This window comes from Phyllobates terribilis, unplaced genomic scaffold (genome assembly GCF_046119375.1).
Source record: "Phyllobates terribilis strain yellow unplaced genomic scaffold, ASM4611937v1 Scaffold_7__3_contigs__length_470593459, whole genome shotgun sequence".
Lineage (NCBI taxonomy): Eukaryota > Metazoa > Chordata > Amphibia > Anura > Dendrobatidae > Phyllobates > Phyllobates terribilis.
Window position 1 is genome coordinate 165,371,507 of NW_027362767.1, and position 16,670 is coordinate 165,388,176.

A 16,670-nucleotide genomic window follows, 5' to 3' on the forward strand; every position below is an offset into this window, starting at 1 on the left:
AATATGCCCAAAATGAGTTTACAGGCAAGATGCAGCTAAAAATTATTTTGAATTTGCAACCTGGTGGAGGTTAGTATAGATGGACTAATAGAACAAGTCCCACACACTGCTACAAGCCGAAATATTTTTTCAGAGCTAGATGCAGAAAAAAATTATATTGAATTTGCAACCTGATGGAGGTTAGTATAGATGGAATAATAGAACAAGTCCCACACACTGCTAGAAGCCGAAAAAGTTTTTCCGAGCTAGATGCAGAAAAAATTATATTGAATTTGCAACCTGATGGAGGTTAGTATAGATGGACTAATAGAACAAGTCCCACACACTGCTAGAAGCCGAAATAGTTTTTCAGAGCTAGATGCAGAAAAAAATTATATTGAATTTGCAACCTGCTGGAGGTTAGTATAGATGGACTAATAGAACAAGTCCCACACACTGCTAGAAGCCAAAATATTTTTTCAGAGCTAGATGCAGAAAAAAATTATATTGAATTTGCAACCTGATGGAGGTTAGTATAGATAGAATAATAGAACAAGTCCAGCACACTGCTAGAAGCCGAAATATTTTTTCAGAGCTAGATGCAGAAAAAAATTATATTGAATTTGCAACCTGATGGAGGTTAGTATAGATGGACTAATAGAACAAGTTCCACACACTGCTATAAGCCGAAATAGTTTTTCAGAGCTAGATGCAGAAAAAAATTATATTGAATTTGCAACCTGCTGGAGGTTAGCATAGATGGACTAATAGAACAAGTCCCACACACTGCTAGAAGCCGAAATAATTTTTCAGAGCTAGATGCAGAAAAAAATGATATTGAATTTGCAACCTGATGGAGGTTAGTATAGATGGACTTATAGAACAAGTCCCACACACTGCTAGAAGCCGAAATAAATTTTCCGAGCTAGATGCAGAAAAAAATTATATTGAAATTGCAAACTGATGGAGGTTAGTATAGATGGAATAATAGAACAAGTCCCACACACTGCTAGAAGCCAAAATATTTTTTCAGAGCTAGATGCAGAAAAAAATTATATTGAATTTGCAACCTGATGGAGGTTAGTATACATGGAATAATAGAACAAGTCCCACACACTGCTAGAAGCCGAAATATTTTTTCAGAGCTAGATGCAGAAAAACATTATATTGAATTTGCAACCTGCTGGAGGTTAGTATAGATGGACTAATAAAAACAAGTCCCACACACCGCTAGAAGCCGAAATATTTTTTCAGAGCTAGATGCAGAAATAAATTATATTGAATTTGCAACCTGATGGAGGTTAGTATAGATGGACTAATAGAACAAGTCCCACACTGCTAGAAGCCGAAATAGTTTTTCAGAGCTAGATGCAGAAAAAAATTATATTGAATTTGCAACCTGATGGAGGTTAGTATAGATGGACTAATAGAACAAGTTCCACACACTGCTATAAGCCAAAATATTTTTTCAGAGCTAGATGCAGAAAAAAATTATATTGAATTTGCAACCTGCTGGAGGTTAGTATAGATGGACTAATAGAACAAGTCCCACACACTGCTAGAAGCCGAAATATTTTTTCAGAGCTAGATGCAGAAAAAAATGATATTGAATTTGCAACCTGATGGAGGTTAGTATAGATGGACTTATAGAACAAGTCCCACACACTGCTAGAAGCCGAAATAAATTTTCCGAGCTAGATGCAGAAAAAAATTATATTGAAATTGCAAACTGATGGAGGTTAGTATAGATGGCATAGTAGAACAAGTCCCACACACTGCTAGAAGCCGAAATAGTTTTTCAGAGCTAGATGCAGAAAAAAATTATATTGAATTTGCAACCTAATGGAGGTTAGTATAGATGGACTAATAGAACAAGTCTCACACACTGCTAGAAGCCGAAATAGTTTTTCAGAGCTAGGTGCAGAAAAAAATTATATTGAATTTGCAACCTGATGGAGGTTAGTATAGATGGACTAATAGAATAAATCCCACACACTGCTTGAAGCCAAAATATTTTTTCAGAGATAGATGCAGAAAAAAATTATATTGAATTTGCAACCTGATGGAGATTAGTATAGATGGACTAATAGAAAAAGTCCCACACACTGCTAGAAGCCGAAATAGTTTTTCAGAGCTAAATGCAGAAAAAGTTATATTGAATTTGCAACCTGCTGGAGGTTAGTATAGATGGACTAATAGAACAAGTCTCACACACTGCTAGAAGCCGAAATATATTTTCAGACCTAGATGCAGAAAAAAATTATATTGAATTTGCAACCTGATGGAGGTTAGTATAGATGGACTTATAGAACAAGTCCCACACACTGCTAGAAGACGAAATAAATTTTCCGAGCTAGATGCAGAAAAAAATTATATTTAAATTGCAAACTGATGGAGGTTAGTATAGATGGACTAATAGAACAAGTCCCACACACTGCTAGAAGCCGAAATATTTTTCCAGAGCTAGATGCAGAAAAAAATTATATTGAATTTGCAATCTGATGGAGGTTAGTATAGATGGAATAATAGAACAAGTCCCACACACTGCTAGAAGCCGAAATATTTTTTCAGAGCTAGATGCAGAAAAAAATTATATTGAATTTGCAACCTGCTGGAGGTTAGTATAGATGGACTAATAAAAAAATGTCCCACACACTGCTAGAAGCCGAAATAGTTTTTCAGAGCTAGATGCAGAAAAAAATTATATTGAATTTGCAACCTGATGGAGGTTAGTATAGATGGACTAATAGAACAAGTCCCATACACTGCTAGAAGCCGAAATAGTTTTTCAGAGCTAGATGCAGAAAAAAATTATATTGAATTTGCAACCTGATGGAGGTTAGTATAGATGGACTAATAAAAAAAAGTCCCACACACTGCTAGAAGCCGAAATAGTTTTTCAGAGCTAGATGCAGAAAAAAATTACATTGAATTTGCAACCTGCTGGAGGTTAGTATAGATGGACTAATAGAATAAATCCCACACACTGCTAGAAGCCAAAATATTTTTTCAGAGCTAGATGCAGAAAAAAATTATATTGAATTTGCAACCTGATGGAGATTAGTATAGATGGACTAATAGAAAAAGTCCCACACACTGCTAGAAGCCGAAATAGTTTTTCAGAGCTAGATGCAGAAAAAAATGATATTGAATTTGCAACCTGATAGAGGTTGGTATAGATGGAATAATAGAACAAGTCCCACACACTGCTAGAAGCCAAAATATTTTTTCAGAGCTAGATGCAGAAAAAAATTATATTGAATTTGCATCCTGATGGAGATTAGTATAAATGGAATAATAGAACAAGTCCCACACACTGCTAGAAGCTGAAATAGTTTTTCAGAGCTAGATGCAGAAAAAAATTATATTGAATTTGCAACCTGCTGGAGGTTAGTATAGATGGAAAAATAGAGCAAGTCCTACACACTGCTAGAAGCCGAAATATTTTTTCAGAGCTAGATGCAGAAAAAAATTATATTGAATTTGCAACCTGCTTGAGGTTAGTATAGATGGACTAATAGAACAAGTCCCACACACTGCTAGAAGCCGAAATATTTTATCAGAGCTAGATGCAGAAAAAAATTATATTGAATTTGCAACCTGATGGAGGTTGGTATAGATGGACTAATAGAACAAGTACCACACACTGCTAGAAGCTGAAATATTTTTTCAGAGCTAGATGCAGAAAAAAATTATATTGAATTTGCAACCTGATGGAGGTTAGTATAGATGGACTAATAGAAAAATTCCCACACACTGCTAGAAGCCGAAATAGTTTTTCAGAGCTAGATGCAGAAAAAAATTATATTGAATTTGCAACCTGATGGAGGTTAGTATAGATGGAATAATAAAACAAGTCCCACACACTGCTAGAAGACGAAATATTTTTTCAGAGCTAGATACGGAAAAAAATTATATTGAGTTAGCAACCTGATGGAGGTTAGTATAGATGGACTAATAGAACAAGTCCCACACACTGCTAGAAGCCGAAATAGTTTTTCAGAGCTAGATGCAGAAGAAAATTATATTGAATTTGCAACCTGATGGAGGTTAGTATAGATGGACTAATAGAACAAGTCCCACACACTGCTAGAAGCCGAAATAGTTTTTCAGAGCTAGATGCAGAAAAAAATTATATTGAATTTGCAACCTGATGGAGGTTAGTACAGATGGACTTATAGAACAAGTCCCACACACTGCTAGAAGCCTAAATAGTTTTTCAGAGCTAGATGCAGAAAAAAATTATATTGAATTTGCAACCTGATGGAGGGTAGTATAGTTGGACTAATAGAACAAGTCCCACACACTGCTAGAAGCCGAAATAGTTTTTCAGAGCTAGATGCAGAAAAAAATTATATTGAATTTGCAACCTGATGGAGGTTAGTATAGATGGACTAATAGAACAAGTCCCACACACTGCTAGAAGCCGAAATAGTTTTTCAGAGCTAGATGCAGAAAAAAATTATATTGAATTTGCAACCTGCTGGAGGTTAGTATAGATGGAATAAAAGAACAAATCCCACGCACTGCTAGAAGCCGAAATATTTTTTCAGAGCTAGATGCAGAAAAAAATTATATTGAATTTGCAATCTGATGGAGGTTAGCATAGATGGACTAATAGAACAAGTCCCACACACTGCTAGAAGCCGAAATAGTTTTTCCGAGCTAGATGCAGAAAAAAATTATATTGAAATTGCAACCTGATGGAGGTTAGTATAGATGGAATAATAGAACAAGTCACACACACTGCTAGAAGCCGAAATATTTTTTCAGAGCTAGATGCAGAATTTTTTTTTATTGAATTTGTAACCTGATGGAGGGTAGTATAGATGGAATAATAGAACAAGTCCTACACACTGCTAGAAGCCGAAATAGTTTTTCAGAGCTAGATGCAGAAAAAAATTATATTGAATTTACAACCTGCTGGAGGTTAGTATAGATGGACTAATAGAACAAGTCCCATACACTGCTGGAAGCCGAAATATTTTTTCAGAGCTAGATGTAGAAAAAATTATATTGAATTTGCAACCTGCTGGAGGTTAGTATAGATGGCCTAATAGAACAAGTCCCACACACTGCTATAAGCCAAAATAGTTTTTCAGAGCTAAATGCAGAAAAATAATATATTGAATTTGCAACCTGATGGTGGTTAGTATCGATGGACTAATAGAACAAGTCCCACACACTGCTAGAAGCCGAAATATTTTTTCAGAGCTAGAAGCAGAAAAAAATTATATTGAATTTGCAACCTGTTGGAGGTTAGTATAGATGGACTAAGAGAACAAGTCCCACACACTGCTAGAAGCCTAAATAATTTTTCAGAGCTAGATGCAGAAAAAATTATATTGAATTTGCAACCTGATGGAGGGTAGTATAGATGGACTAATAGAACAAGTCCCACACACTGCTAGAAGCCGAAATAGTTTTTCAGAGCTAGATGCAGAAAAAAATTATATTGAATTTGCAACCTGATGGAGGTTAGTATAGATGGACTAACAGAACAAGTCCCACACACTGCTAGAAGCCGAAATAGTTTTTCAGAGCTAGATGCAGAAAAATATTATATTGAATTTGCAACCTGCTGGAGGTTAGTATAGATGGACTAAACGAACAAATCCCACGCACTGCTAGAAGCCGAAATATTTTTTCAGAGCTAGATGCAGAAAAAAATTATATTAAAATTGCAACCTGATGGAGGTTAGTATAGATGGAATAATAGAACAAGTCACACACACTGCTATAAGCCGAAATATTTTTTCAGAGCTAGATGCAGAATTTTTTTTTATTGAATTTGTAACCTGATGGAGGGTAGTATAGATGGAATAATAGAACAAGTCCTACACACTGCTAGAAGCCGAAATAGTTTTTCAGAGCTAGATGCAGAAAAAAATTATATTGAATTTGCAACCTGCTGGAGGTTAGTATAGATGGTCTAATAGAACAAGTCCCATACACTGCTAGAAGCCGAAATATTTTTTCAGAGCTAGATGTAGAAAAAATTATATTGAATTTGCAACCTGCTGGAGGTTAGTGTAGATGGCCTAATAGAACAAGTCCCACACACTGCTAGAAGCCAAAATAGTTTTTCAGAGCTAAATGCAGAAAAATAATATATTGAATTTGCAACCTGATGGTGGTTAGTATAGATGGACTAATAGAACAAGTCCCACACACTGCTAGAAGCCGAAATATTTTTTCAGAGCTAGATGCAGAAAAAAATTATATTGAATTTGCAAACTGCTGGAGGTTAGTATAGATGGACTAATAGAACAAGTCCCACACATTGCTAGAAGCCAAAATATTTTATCAGAGCTAGATGCAGAAAAAAATTATATTGAATTTGCAACCTGATGGAGGTTAGTATAGATGGAATAATAGAACAAGTACCACACACTGCTAGAAGCCGAAATATTTTTTCAGAGCTAGATGCAGAAAAAAATTATATTGAATTTGCAACCTGATGGAGGTTAGTATAGATGGACTAATAGAACAAATCCCACAGACTGCTAGAAGCCAAAATAGTTTTTCAGAGCTAAATGCAGAAAAATAATATATTGAATTTGCAACCTGATGGTGGTTAGTATAGATGGACTAATAGAACAAGTCCCACACACTGCTAGAAGCCGAAATATGTTTTCAGAGCTAGATGCAGAAAAAAATTATATTGAATTTGAAACCTGCTGGAGGTTAGTATAGATGGACTAATAGAACAAGTCCCTCAAACTGCTAGAAGCCGAAATAGTTTTTCAGAGCTAAATGCAGAAAAAAATTATGTTGAATTTGCAACCTGCTGGAGGTTAGTATAGATGGACTAATAAAAACAAGTCCCACACACTGCTAGAAGCCGAAATAGTTTTTCAGAGCTAGATGTAGAAAAAAATTATATTGAATTTGCAACCTGATGGAGGTTAGTATAGATGGAATAGTAGAACAAGTCCCACACACTTCTAGAAGCCGAAATAGTTTTTCAGAGCTAGATGCAGAAAAAAATTATATTGAATTTGCAACCTAATGGAGGTTAGTATAGATTGACTAATAGAACAAGTCTCACACACTGCTACTAGCCAAAATAGTTTTTCAGAGCTAGGTGCAGAAAAAAATTATATTGAATTTGCAACCTGCTGGAGGTTAGTATAGATGGACTAATAGAATAAATCCCACACACTGCTTGAAGCCAAAATATTTTTTCAGAGCTAGATGCAGAAAAAAATTATATTGAATTTGCAACCTAATGGAAATTAGTATAGATGGACTAATAGAAAAAGTCCCACACACTGCTCGAAGCCGAAATAGTTTTTCAGAGCTAGATGCAGAAAAAAATTATATTGAATTTGCAACCTGCTGGAGGTTAGTATAGATGTACTAATAGAACAAGTCCCACACACTGCTAGAAGCCGAAATATTTTTTCAGACCTAGATGCTGAAAAAAATTATATTGAATTTGCAACCTTATGGAGGTTAGTATAGATGGACTTATAGAACAAGTCCCACACACTGCTAGAAGACAAAATAAATTTTCCGAGCTAGATGCAGAAAAAAATTATATTTAAATTGCAAACTGATGGAGGTTAGTATAGATGGAATAATAGAACAAGTCCCACACACTGCTAGAAGCCGAAATAGTTTTTCAGAGCTAGATGCAGAAAAAAATTATATTGAATTTGTAACCTGATGGAGGTTAGTATAGATGGAATAATAGAACAAGTCCCACACACTGCTAGAAGCCGAAATAGTTTTTCAGAGCTAGATGCAGAAAAAAATTATATTGAATTTGCAACCTGATGGAGGTTAGTATAGATGGAATAATAGAACAAGTCCCACACACTGCTAGAAGCCGAAATAGTTTTTCAGAGCTAGATACGGAAAAAAATTATATTGAGTTTGCAACCTGATGGAGGTTAGTATAGATGGACTAATAGAACAAGTCCCACACACTGCTAGAAGCCGAAATATTTTTCCAGACCTAGATGCAGAAAAAAATTATATTGAATTTGCAACCTGATGGAGGTTAGTATAGATGGACTAATAGAAAAAGTCCTACACAGTCTTAGAAGCCAAAATAGTTTTTCAGAGCTAGATGCAGAAAAAAATTATATTGAATTTGCAACCTGATGGAGGGTAGTATAGATGGAATAATAGAACAAGTCCCACACACTGCTAGAAGCCGAAATATTTTTTCAGAGCTAGATACGGAAAAAAATTATATTGAGTTTGCAACCTGATGGAGGTTAGTATAGATGGAATAATAAAACAAGTCCCACACACTGCTAGAAGACGAAATATTTTTTCAGAGCTAGATACGGAAAAAAATTATATTGAGTTAGCAACCTGATGGAGGTTAGTATAGATGGACTAATAGAACAAGTCCCACACACTGCTAGAAGCCGAAATAGTTTTTCAGAGCTAGATGCAGAAGAACATTATATTGAATTTGCAACCTGATGGAGGTTAGTATAGATGGACTAATAGAACAAGTCCCACACACTGCTAGAAGCCGAAATAGTTTTTCAGAGCTAGATGCAGAAAAAAATTATATTGAATTTGCAACCTGATGGAGGTTAGTATAGATGGACTTATAGAACAAGTCCCACACACTGCTAGAAGCCTAAATAGTTTTTCAGAGCTAGATGCAGAAAAAAATTATATTGAATTTGCAACCTGATGGAGGGTAGTATAGATGGACTAATAGAACAAGTCCCACACACTGCTAGAAGCCGAAATAGTTTTTCAGAGCTAGATGCAGAAAAAAATTATATTGAATTTGCAACCTGATGGAGGTTAGTATAGATGGACTAATAGAACAAGTCCCACACACTGCTAGAAGCCGAAATAGTTTTTCAGAGCTAGATGCAGAAAAAAATTATATTGAATTTGCAACCTGCTGGAGGTTAGTATAGATGGAATAAAAGAACAAATCCCACGCACTGCTAGAAGCCGAAATATTTTTTCAGAGCTAGATGCAGAAAAAAATTATATTGAATTTGCAATCTGATGGAGGTTAGCATAGATGGACTAATAGAACAAGTCCCACACACTGCTAGAAGCTGAAATAGTTTTTCCGAGCTAGATGCAGAAAAAAATTATATTGAAATTGCAACCTGATGGAGGTTAGTATAGATGGAATAATAGAACAAGTCACACACACTGCTAGAAGCCGAAATATTTTTTCAGAGCTAGATGCAGAATTTTTTTTTATTGAATTTGTAACCTGATGGAGGGTAGTATAGATGGAATAATAGAACAAGTCCTACACACTGCTAGAAGCCGAAATAGTTTTTCAGAGCTAGATGCAGAAAAAAATTATATTGAATTTACAACCTGCTGGAGGTTAGTATAGATGGACTAATAGAACAAGTCCCATACACTGCTGGAAGCCGAAATATTTTTTCAGAGCTCGATGTAGAAAAAATTATATTGAATTTGCAACCTGCTGGAGGTTAGTATAGATGGCCTAATAGAACAAGTCCCACACACTGCTATAAGCCAAAATAGTTTTTCAGAGCTAAATGCAGAAAAATAATATATTGAATTTGCAACCTGATGGTGGTTAGTATCGATGGACTAATAGAACAAGTCCCACACACTGCTAGAAGCCGAAATATTTTTTCAGAGCTAGAAGCAGAAAAAAATTATATTGAATTTGCAACCTGTTGGAGGTTAGTATAGATGGACTAAGAGAACAAGTCCCACACACTGCTAGAAGCCTAAATAATTTTTCAGAGCTAGATGCAGAAAAAATTATATTGAATTTGCAACCTGATGGAGGGTAGTATAGATGGACTAATAGAACAAGTCCCACACACTGCTAGAAGCCGAAATAGTTTTTCAGAGCTAGATGCAGAAAAAAATTATATTGAATTTGCAACCTGATGGAGGTTAGTATAGATGGACTAACAGAACAAGTCCCACACACTGCTAGAAGCCGAAATAGTTTTTCAGAGCTAGATGCAGAAAAATATTATATTGAATTTGCAACCTGCTGGAGGTTAGTATAGATGGACTAAAAGAACAAATCCCACGCACTGCTAGAAGCCGAAATATTTTTTCAGAGCTAGATGCAGAAAAAAATTATATTAAAATTGCAACCTGATGGAGGTTAGTATAGATGGAATAATAGAACAAGTCACACACACTGCTATAAGCCGAAATATTTTTTCAGAGCTAGATGCAGAATTTTTTTTTATTGAATTTGTAACCTGATGGAGGGTAGTATAGATGGAATAATAGAACAAGTCCTACACACTGCTAGAAGCCGAAATAGTTTTTCAGAGCTAGATGCAGAAAAAAATTATATTAAATTTGCAACCTGCTGGAGGTTAGTATAGATGGTCTAATAGAACAAGTCCCATACACTGCTAGAAGCCGAAATATTTTTTCAGAGCTAGATGTAGAAAAAATTATATTGAATTTGCAACCTGCTGGAGGTTAGTATAGATGGCCTAATAGAACAAGTCCCACACACTGCTAGAAGCCAAAATAGTTTTTCAGAGCTAAATGCAGAAAAATAATATATTGAATTTGCAACCTGATGGTGGTTAGTATAGATGGACTAATAGAACAAGTCCCACACACTGCTAGAAGCCGAAATATTTTTTCAGAGCTAGATGCAGAAAAAAATTATATTGAATTTGCAAACTGCTGGAGGTTAGTATAGATGGACTAATAGAACAAGTCCCACACATTGCTAGAAGCCAAAATATTTTATCAGAGCTAGATGCAGAAAAAAATTATATTGAATTTGCAACCTGATGGAGGTTAGTATAGATGGAATAATAGAACAAGTCCCACACACTGCTAGAAGCCGAAATATTTTTTCAGAGCTAGATACGGAAAAAAATTATATTGAGTTTGCAACCTGATGGAGGTTAGTATAGATGGACTAATAGAACAAGTCCCACACACTGCTAGAAGCCGAAATAGTTTTTCAGAGCTAGATGCAGAAAAAAATTATATTGAATTTGCAACCTGATGGAGGTTAGTATAGATGGACTAATAGAACAAGTCCCACACACTGCTAGAAGCCGAAATAGTTTTTCAGAGCTAGATGCAGAAAAAAATTATATTGAATTTGCAACCTGATGGAGGTTAGTATAGATGGACTAATAGAACAAGTCCCACACACTGCTAGAAGCCTAAATAGTTTTTCAGAGCTAGATGCAGAAAAAAATTATATTGTATTTGCAACCTGATGGAGGGTAGTATAGATGGACTAATAGAACAAGTCCTACACACTGCTAGAAGCCGAAATAGTTTTTCAGAGCTAGATGCAGAAAAAAATTATATTGAATTTGCAACCTGATGGAGGTTAGTATAGATGGACTAATAGAACAAGTCCCACACACTGCTAGAAGCCGAAATAGTTTTTCAGAGCTAGATGCAGAAAAAAATTATATTGAATTTGCAACCTGCTGGAGGTTAGTATAGATGGACTAAAAGAACAAATCCCACGCACTGCTAGAAGCCGAAATATTTTTTCAGAGCTAGATGCAGAAAAAAATTATATTGAATTTGCAATCTGTTGGAGGTTAGCATAGATGGACTAATAGAACAAGTCACACACGCTGCTAGAAGCCGAAATAGTTTTTCAGAGCTAGATGCAGAAAAAAATTATATTGAAATTGCAACCTGATGGAGGTTAGTATAGATGGAATAATAGAACAATTCACACACGCTGCTAGAAGCCGAAATAGTTTTTCAGAGCTAGATGCAGAATTTTTTTTTATTGAATTTGTAACCTGTTGGAGGGTAGTATAGATGGAATAATAGAACAAGTCCTACACACTGCTAGAAGCCGAAATAGTTTTTCAGAGCTAGATGCAGAAAAAAATTATACTGAATTTGCAACCTGCTGGAGGTTAGTATAGATGGACTAATAGAACAAGTCCCATACACTGCTAGAAGCCGAAATATTTTTTCAGAGCTAGATGTAGAAAAAATTATATTGAATTTGCAACCTGCTGGAGGTTAGTATAGATGGCCTAATAGAACAAGTCCCACACACTGCTAGAAGCCAAAATAGTTTTTCAGAGCTAAATGCATAAAAATAATATATTGAATTTGCAACCTGATGATGGTTAGTATAGATGGACTAATAGAACAAGTCCCACACACTGCTAGAATCCGAAATATTTTTTCAGAGCTAGATGCAGAAAAAAATTATATTGAATTTGCAACCTGCTGGAGGTTAGTATAGATGGACTAATAGAACAAGTCCCACACATTGCTAGAAGCCAAAATATTTTATCAGAGCTAGATGCAGAAAAAAATTATATTGAATTTGCAACCTGATGGAAGTTAGTATAGATGGAATAATAGAACAAGTACCACACACTGCTAGAAGCCGAAATATTTTTTCAGAGCTAGATGCAGGAAAAAATTATATTCAATTTGCAACCTGATGGAGGTTAGTATAGATGGACCAGTAGAACAAGTCCCACACACTGCTTGAAGCCGAAATAGTTTTTCAGAGCTAGATGCAGAAAAAAATTATATTGAATTTGCAACCTGATGGAGGTTAGTATAGATGGACTAATAGAACAAGTCCCACACACTGCTAGAAGCCGAAATAGTTTTTCAGAGCTAGATGCAGAAAAAAATTATATTGAATTTGCAACCTGCTGGAGGTTAGTATAGATGGACTAATAGAACAAGTCCCACACACTGCTAGAAGCCGAAATATTTTTTCAGAGCTAGATGCAGAAAAAAATTATATTGAATTTGCAACCTGATGGAGGTTAGTATAGATGGACTAATTGAACAAGTCCCACACACTGCTTGAAGCCGAAATAGTTTTTCAGAGCTAGATGCAGAAAAATATTATATTGAATTTGCAACCTGCTGGAGGTTAGTATAGATGGACTAAAAGAACAAATCCCACGCACTGCTAGAAGCCGAAATATTTTTTCAGAGCTAGATGCAGAAAAAAATTATATTAAAATTGCAACCTGATGGAGGTTAGTATAGATGGAATAATAGAACAAGTCACACACACTGCTAGAAGCCGAAATATTTTTTCAGAGCTAGATGCAGAATTTTTTTTTATTGAATTTGTAACCTGATGGAGGGTAGTATAGATGGAATAATAGAACAAGTCCTACACACTGCTAGAAGCCGAAATAGTTTTTCAGAGCTAGATGCAGAAAAAAATTATATTGAATTTGCAACCTGCTGGAGGTTAGTATAGATGGTCTAATAGAACAAGTCCCATACACTGCTAGAAGCCGAAATATTTTTTCAGAGCTAGATGTAGAAAAAATTATATTGAATTTGCAACCTGCTGGAGGTTAGTATAGATGGCCTAATAGAACAAGTCCCACACACTGCTAGAAGCCAAAATAGTTTTTCAGAGCTAAATGCAGAAAAATAATATATTGAATTTGCAACCTGATGGTGGTTAGTATAGATGGACTAATAGAACAAGTCCCACACACTGCTAGAAGCCGAAATATTTTTTCAGAGCTGGATGCAGAAAAAAATTATATTGAATTTGCAAACTGCTGGAGGTTAGTATACATGGACTAATAGAACAAGTCCCACACATTGCTAGAAGCCAAAATATTTTATCAGAGGTAGATGCAGAAAAAAATTATATTGAATTTGCAACCTGATGGAGGTTAGTATAGATGGAATAATAGAACAAGTACCACACACTGCTAGAAGCCGAAATATTTTTTCAGAGCTAGATGCAGAAAAAAATTATATTGAATTTGCAACCTGATGGAGGTTAGTATAGATGGACTAATAGAACAAATCCCACAGACTGCTAGAAGCCAAAATAGTTTTTCAGAGCTAAATGCAGAAAAATAATATATTGAATTTGCAACCTGATGGTGGTTAGTATAGATGGACTAATAGAACAAGTCCTACACACTGCTAGAAGCCGAAATATGTTTTCAGAGCTAGATGCAGAAAAAAATTATATTGAATTTGAAACTTGCTGGAGGTTAGTATAGATGGACTAATAGAACAAGTCCCTCAAACTGCTAGAAGCTGAAATAGTTTTTCAGAGCTAAATGCAGAAAAAAATTATGTTGAATTTGCAACCTGCTGGAGGTTAGTATAGATGGACTAATAAAAACGAGTCCCACACACTGCTAGAAGCCGAAATAGTTTTTCAGAGCTAGATGTAGAAAAAAATTATATTGAATTTGCAACCTGATGGATGTTAGTATAGATGGAATAGTAGAACAAGTCCCACACACTGCTAGAAGCCGAAATAGTTTTTCAGAGCTAGATGCAGAAAAAAATTATATTGAATTTGCAACCTAATGGAGGTTAGTATAGATGGACTAATAGAACAAGTCTCACACACTGCTACTAGCCGAAATAGTTTTTCAGAGCTAGGTGCAGAAAAAAATTATATTGAATTTGCAACCTGCTGGAGGTTAGTGTAGATGGACTAATAGAATAAATCCCACACACTGCTTGAAGCCAAAATATTTTTTCAGAGCTAGATGCAGAAAAAAATTATATTGAATTTGCAACATGATGGAGATTAGTATAGATGGACTAATAGAAAAAGTCCCACACACTGCTCGAAGCCGAAATAGTTTTTCAGAGCTAGATGCAGAAAAAAATTATATTGAATTTGCAACCTGATGGAGGTTAGTATAGATGGACTTATAGAACAAGTCCCACACACTGCTAGAAGACAAAATAAATTTTCCGAGCTAGATGCAGAAAAAAATTATATTTAAATTGCAAACTGATGGAGGTTAGTATAGATAGAATAGTAGAACAAGTCCCACACACTGCTAGAAGCCGAAATAGTTTTTCAGAGCTAGATGCAGAAAAAAATTATATTGAATTTGCAACCTGATGGAGGTTAGTATAGATGGACTAATAGAACAAGTCCCACACACTCCTAGAAGCCAAAATAGTTTTTCAGAGCTAGATGCAGAAAAAAATTATATTGAATTTGCAACCTGATGGAGGGTAGTATAGATGGAATAATAGAACAAGTCCCACACACTGCTAGAAGCCGAAATATTTTTTCAGAGCTAGATACGGAAAAAAATTATATTGAGTTTGCAACCTGATGGAGGTTAGTATAGATGGACTAATAGAACAAGTCCCACACACTGCTAGAAGCCGAAATAATTTTTCAGAGCTAGATGCAGAAGAAAATTATATTGAATTTGCAACCTGATGGAGGTTAGTATAGATGGACTAATAGAACAAGTCCCACACACTGCTAGAAGCCGAAATAGTTTTTCAGAGCTAGATGCAGAAAAAAATTATATTGAATTTGCAACCTGATGGAGGTTAGTATAGATGGACTAATAGAACAAGTCCCACACACTGCTAGAAGCCTAAATAGTTTTTCAGAGCTAGATGCAGAAAAAAATTATATTGTATTTGCAACCTGATGGAGGGTAGTATAGATGGACTAATAGAACAAGTCCTACACACTGCTAGAAGCCGAAATAGTTTTTCAGAGCTAGATGCAGAAAAAAATTATATTGAATTTGCAACCTGATGGAGGTTAGTATAGATGGACTAATAGAACAAGTCCCACACACTGCTAGAAGCCGAAATAGTTTTTGAGAGCTAGATGCAGAAAAAAATTATATTGAATTTGCAACCTGCTGGAGGTTAGTATAGATGGACTAAAAGAACAAATCCCACGCACTGCTAGAAGCCGAAATATTTTTTCAGAGCTAGATGCAGAAAAAAATTATATTGAATTTGCAATCTGTTGGAGGTTAGCATAGATGGACTAATAGAACAAGTCACACACGTTGCTAGAAGCCGAAATAGTTTTTCAGAGCTAGATGCAGAAAAAAATTATATTGAAATTGCAACCTGATGGAGGTTAGTATAGATGGAATAATAGAACAAGTCCCACACACTGCTAGAAGCCGAAATAGTTTTTCAGAGCTAGATGCAGAAAAAAATTATATTGAATTTGCAACCTGATGGAGGTTAGTATAGATGGAATAATAGAACAAGACCCACACACTGCTAGAAGCCGAAATAGTTTTTCAGAGCTAGATACGGAAAAAAATTATATTGAGTTTGCAACCTGATGGAGGTTAGTATAGATGGACTAATAGAACAAGTCCCACACACTGCTAGAAGCCGAAATATTTTTCCAGACCTAGATGCAGAAAAAAATTATATTGAATTTGCAACCTGATGGAGGTTAGTATAGATGGACTAATAGAACAAGTCCCACACACTCCTAGAAGCCAAAATAGTTTTTCAGAGCTAGATGCAGAAAAAAATTATATTGAATTTGCAACCTGATGGAGGGTAGTATAGATGGAATAATAGAACAAGTCCCACACACTGCTAGAAGCCGAAATATTTTTTCAGAGCTAGATACGGAAAAAAATTATATTGAGTTTGCAACCTGATGGAGGTTAGTATAGATGGACTAATAGAACAAGTCCCACACACTGCTAGAAGCCGAAATAATTTTTCAGAGCTAGATGCAGAAGAAAATTATATTGAATTTGCAACCTGATGGAGGTTAGTATAGATGGACTAATAGAACAAGTCCCACACACTGCTAGAAGCCGAAATAGATTTTCAGAGCTAGATGCAGAAAAAAATTATATTGAATTTGCAACCTGATGGAGGTTAGTATAGATGGCCTAATAGAACAAGTCCCACACACTGTTAGAAGCCTAAATAGTTTTTCAGAGCTAGATGCAGAAAAAAATTATATTGTATTTGCAACCTGATGG